Source organism: Cydia strobilella, chromosome 5 (genome assembly GCF_947568885.1).
Source record: "Cydia strobilella chromosome 5, ilCydStro3.1, whole genome shotgun sequence".
Taxonomy (NCBI): Eukaryota; Metazoa; Arthropoda; class Insecta; order Lepidoptera; family Tortricidae; genus Cydia; species Cydia strobilella.
The window spans coordinates 8,736,838-8,743,113 of record NC_086045.1 but is presented as its reverse complement, the minus strand read 5'-3'; the positions used below and the strand labels follow the sequence as shown (position 1 = coordinate 8,743,113).

General features: G+C 37.1%; 1 pseudogene; it reads right to left on the bottom strand.

The window, feature by feature from the left end:
* Window positions 1-200: 200 nt before the first annotated feature.
* LOC134741720 (uncharacterized) lies at window positions 201-3,969 on the bottom strand (annotated as a pseudogene).
* Window positions 3,970-6,276: the final 2,307 nt, after the last annotated feature.

Sequence of the window (6,276 nt, the reverse complement as noted above, 5' to 3'; positions counted from 1 at the left end):
CTATACAGAATGATTCAAGAAACATGAACCAAAAGATACATAAAAATAATTAGATATTCGGGACGGGTACCGCCGTGACCAAAGGGCCTACCGCGAACCACGTTCGACGTGATTCCTTTCTGTCGCACTTGTAAATTCGTACGTAAGTGTGACAGGGAGGCAACACGTCGAACGTGGTTCGCGGTAGGCCCTCAGGTGGTCTAGTGGTCTGCGGCCCCCGCAGGGTGCGTAGACGTGTTCACGTGTACGAGCGCATGCGCTAAATTGTTGGAGCCGCGCAAGCGCACGCCACGCAACGCAAGCGGTGTGGCGTCTCTCATAAGGATCTGTCTACGCACACGCATCCGGTGTACACAGGCCTTAAGTCGCCGGTTCAATTCCGGCCTCGGCCATTGGTGGGCGTGGTCACTTTTTCTTTAGTATATGATATCTATTTCAGTTTATAATTTATATATAAGTAGTAGTATATCTAAAAACACAAATGAAATAATTGAATAATTTGAATTGTTCCCTAGTTGTAAAAAAACATTTTTAGTTGGCAATTACAGTTATGTTTACTATGACGCGATTTGAGAATATTTTGTTAGATAAGTTTTTTTTATCACAAAAATAGTTGGTGTGTTTTCTACGCAACACATTGAATATCTATAAGACTGAATTTGGGATATGTTGGAAAAATTCTGCCTAGGTTCTCCTTTCTGACCCCATGTACAAGTTGCAGCGCTGAAGTTGCGAGACGGGATGTTGCCGAGACATAATTGACAGCAAAACTTGAACGTGACATGTGACAACGTACGATTTCTACAACTTCTTACAAGATTAGACTTTTCTGAGACGGTTTTCAACCAAGTCTCGTAGCGACGACGTACGTACTTACGTTGCTGATACTTAAAAATGCTTAAGTTTTATAGCTAGTAAAAGAGCCAGTCAATATGCTGAATAAATACCTACAACAATAGCGACTTTTTACTTAAATTCCTGATTTATTGTATTAATTCAAATGTTTATTTTTATGAAAATCGCTAATCGTTAGATGGAATCGCTAATGGATTACCTAATTCCATTAGGGGCGGGGTGGTACGTGGCCATTCTGTATGAAATATTATTATTTATTTGTGCCATAAGCTATGCACTTCGCCAACAAAGTTAACAGAATGGTATTTTATTACATTTAAATATTTGTGTTTTAGGGTTCCGTACCCAAAGGGTAAAAACGGGACCCTATTACTATCCGATGATCTCCGCTGTCCGTCTGTCCGTCCGTCTGTCCGTCTGTCTGTCACCAGGCTGTATCTCATGAACCGTGATAGCTAGACAGTTGAAATTTTCACAGATGATGTATTTCTGTTGCCGCTATAACAACAAATACTAAAAACAGAATAATATAAATATTTAAATGGGGCTCCCATACAACAAACGTGATTTTTTTTTGCTGTTTTTTTTTCGTAATGGTACTGAACCCTTCGTGCGCGAGTCCGACTCGCACTTGGCCGGTTTTTTCTTCATTTAGGGACCGTCTGTTGTCTGTCTCTATCTATCGATTAGAATACGTACTTAAGAGATTACGTACGAGTTACGAAAAAAAGCAAATGCAAGTATAAATATAAAGTAAGCAAAAAACATAAGCAAATAAATATAAGTATAAGTATATAGTGTAGTGTAAGTGTATTTAATTTGACGTTTTGTATGTTGTTATAATTATTTTATAAGATTTTTTGTACATAATATGATTAATATGTAAATTCATTTCAAACACAGTGAAAACTGTTTATGAATAAGCTATGACTATGACTATAATATATTAAGAATAATCAATAATAGTTTTTTTTTACTTGACGGCGGATGAACAAAGGAGGGGCTATAAGTACCTACCTAATATTTTTATGCAATTACTGGTGATATCTTGCGTACTTACGTTATGTTAGACTAATGTAGTTAATAAATAACGCTAGGTAAAAACGAACTTTCTAATAGGTATATGTACTTTGGATATTAAATAAACGAATATTTGACCACGAGTTCACGTAGAAATTCTCTGACAGTATACCATTTAACCAAATTTTAAGAACAATAGAGTAATCAGAAATATAATTATAGTCTTCAATCAGAACTCCATTCGGGGAAGAATTACTTATGGCTGCCAGGAAATAAAACGATCGCAATCAGACTATTTCGTGGAGCGGTTATACACTTACCCGGGCTCCGTATTTAATGTGAATAAAATATAAAGAAATATACTTTGTGCAGAAAATATTGGAAATACTTTCCAGAAAAACGCTATATATTTTTATTGTATTTTGATTTATTTTAGGCGTCCTTTCTAAGGTCAAGCGGTACTTCACACCGGGGCAGCTTGTTCAGCTTTAATACTTACTACAAATATGGTCTACAGTCTCAATAAGTACCTAATTCTGTATAGAAACCAATGTTTTTTTTAAATCTGAGATTTCTCTAATTTATCATTTTATCTTGCCTCAGAACTGCGTTATTCAAATAAAAGTCACGCCTAAACAAATTGGTATCTTCAAGTTAATTTTGAACTATAGTTGGGAGATTTTGGGCTATAGTTGAGTGGTTTTACGCTTAAAGTGATTTGAAGTCGCATATCATGGCTCCGCTGTGCTAGAAGATTTGCCCTTAATTTATTTATGTGTTTACAAGTTAAAACTATGAAAACGGATTATATCGCGTATATTGAATTTATAATACATCCCGACGTTTCGAACTCTTTACAGCGTTCGTGGTCAACGGGTGACTGAGGAAAAATTACAAAATGCAAAAATACCCACATACTAAAATAATGAACAATCATAGACTACAAACTTTAAGGCTGGTTGTACATGCAAAATCGGTTCATAAGGCTAGTTATACACTATAATTATTTTTCAAGTAAAGATATATATATATACGCGATAAAAAACTATGCCGGCTCCAACCCTACACCACGGACCCGAGAAGATTTAATTCCCTCCTAAATTGTAGGAGGGTATCCCAATATGGGACCGGCAACAAACTCGGCGGGACACATCTTTTCAAAACATCAGAATGTCCAGCATCATCCAACACTACGGTCTCACAGTCTATGTCTCGCTTGCTCCTTTATCAGGTGGACTACAGGATCCCAAGCTGGTGGTAGAGAAAAGCCATCTTCCCTATTAAAGTTTGGATATTTCTTAATCTCAATGGCCTCGCGCAGCATTCTGGGTATGTAACGCTTCTCCTTGGCAAGAACCAGAGGCTTATCAAACTTGATTGAGTGATTGGCTTTATCCATGACATGCTCACAGACAGCAGACCTAGGTCGACGGTGCTTGACATCAGCTATGTGTTCCTTCACCCGAGTGGAAATGCTCCGTTTCGTCTGCCCGACATATGATAGGCCACACTCACAGTCCAGCCTGTACACTCCTGCAGTCTGTAGAGGGGTATTGCATTTTACAGGCCTCAGGAATTGTGACATCTTCTTCATTGGCTTGAAATATGTTTTTATAGAAGCACGCTTCAAGATGTGGCTGATCCTGTCCGTGACCCCCCTGACAAAAGGCAGAATGGCAGGCCTGCGCTCAACTTTACTGTGGGGATCTTAATGTGGGACCTCTGGTTGACCCGCGGTATCCTGAGCTCGTTTGCCTGGAGCGCGCGCCTGGCATGCTGGAGCTCCGCGGCCAGATGCTGGTCATCACATATCCTCTGGGCTCTCTGAAACAAAGATTTGCCTACTGTAACAAGTTGACTGGGATGGTGATGCGATTTGCCATTTAAGTACCTATCAGTATGAGTAGGTTTCCTATACACAGTGCGACCTAGGGTGTTATCAGGATTTCTTTTTACCAATACATCTAAGAAGGGGAGAGAACAGTCTTTTTCCAACTCCATAGTAAATTTTATTTTGCTATGGATGGAATTTAGGTGATCCAAGAAAGTTGAAACACTACTTTTTGGAAGTATAGTAAAAGTGTCTTGACACATGCGCTAAATTGTTGGAGCCGCGCAAGCGCACGCCACGCAACGCAAGCGGTGTGGCGTCTCTCATAAGGATCTGTCTACGCACACGCATCCGGTGTACACAGGCCTTAAGTCGCCGGTTCAATTCCGGCCTCGGCCATTGGTGGGCGTGGTCACTTTTTCTTTAGTATATGATATCTATTTCAGTTTATAATTTATATATAAGTAGTAGTATATCTAAAAACACAAATGAAATAATTGAATAATTTGAATTGTTCCCTAGTTGTAAAAAAACATTTTTAGTTGGCAATTACAGTTATGTTTACTATGACGCGATTTGAGAATATTTTGTTAGATAAGTTTTTTTTATCACAAAAATAGTTGGTGTGTTTTCTACGCAACACATTGAATATCTATAAGACTGAATTTGGGATATGTTGGAAAAATTCTGCCTAGGTTCTCCTTTCTGACCCCATGTACAAGTTGCAGCGCTGAAGTTGCGAGACGGGATGTTGCCGAGACATAATTGACAGCAAAACTTGAACGTGACATGTGACAACGTACGATTTCTACAACTTCTTACAAGATTAGACTTTTCTGAGACGGTTTTCAACCAAGTCTCGTAGCGACGACGTACGTACTTACGTTGCTGATACTTAAAAATGCTTAAGTTTTATAGCTAGTAAAAGAGCCAGTCAATATGCTGAATAAATACCTACAACAATAGCGACTTTTTACTTAAATTCCTGATTTATTGTATTAATTCAAATGTTTATTTTTATGAAAATCGCTAATCGTTAGATGGAATCGCTAATGGATTACCTAATTCCATTAGGGGCGGGGTGGTACGTGGCCATTCTGTATGAAATATTATTATTTATTTGTGCCATAAGCTATGCACTTCGCCAACAAAGTTAACAGAATGGTATTTTATTACATTTAAATATTTGTGTTTTAGGGTTCCGTACCCAAAGGGTAAAAACGGGACCCTATTACTATCCGATGATCTCCGCTGTCCGTCTGTCCGTCCGTCTGTCCGTCTGTCTGTCACCAGGCTGTATCTCATGAACCGTGATAGCTAGACAGTTGAAATTTTCACAGATGATGTATTTCTGTTGCCGCTATAACAACAAATACTAAAAACAGAATAATATAAATATTTAAATGGGGCTCCCATACAACAAACGTGATTTTTTTTTGCTGTTTTTTTTTCGTAATGGTACTGAACCCTTCGTGCGCGAGTCCGACTCGCACTTGGCCGGTTTTTTTCTTCATTTAGGGACCGTCTGTTGTCTGTCTCTATCTATCGATTAGAATACGTACTTAAGAGATTACGTACGAGTTACGAAAAAAAGCAAATGCAAGTATAAATATAAAGTAAGCAAAAAACATAAGCAAATAAATATAAGTATAAGTATATAGTGTAGTGTAAGTGTATTTAATTTGACGTTTTGTATGTTGTTATAATTATTTTATAAGATTTTTTGTACATAATATGATTAATATGTAAATTCATTTCAAACACAGTGAAAACTGTTTATGAATAAGCTATGACTATGACTATAATATATTAAGAATAATCAATAATAGTTTTTTTTTACTTGACGGCGGATGAACAAAGGAGGGGCTATAAGTACCTACCTAATATTTTTATGCAATTACTGGTGATATCTTGCGTACTTACGTTATGTTAGACTAATGTAGTTAATAAATAACGCTAGGTAAAAACGAACTTTCTAATAGGTATATGTACTTTGGATATTAAATAAACGAATATTTGACCACGAGTTCACGTAGAAATTCTCTGACAGTATACCATTTAACCAAATTTTAAGAACAATAGAGTAATCAGAAATATAATTATAGTCTTCAATCAGAACTCCATTCGGGGAAGAATTACTTATGGCTGCCAGGAAATAAAACGATCGCAATCAGACTATTTCGTGGAGCGGTTATACACTTACCCGGGCTCCGTATTTAATGTGAATAAAATATAAAGAAATATACTTTGTGCAGAAAATATTGGAAATACTTTCCAGAAAAACGCTATATATTTTTATTGTATTTTGATTTATTTTAGGCGTCCTTTCTAAGGTCAAGCGGTACTTCACACCGGGGCAGCTTGTTCAGCTTTAATACTTACTACAAATATGGTCTACAGTCTCAATAAGTACCTAATTCTGTATAGAAACCAATGTTTTTTTTAAATCTGAGATTTCTCTAATTTATCATTTTATCTTGCCTCAGAACTGCGTTATTCAAATAAAAGTCACGCCTAAACAAATTGGTATCTTCAAGTTAATTTTGAACTATAGTTGGGAGATTTTGGGC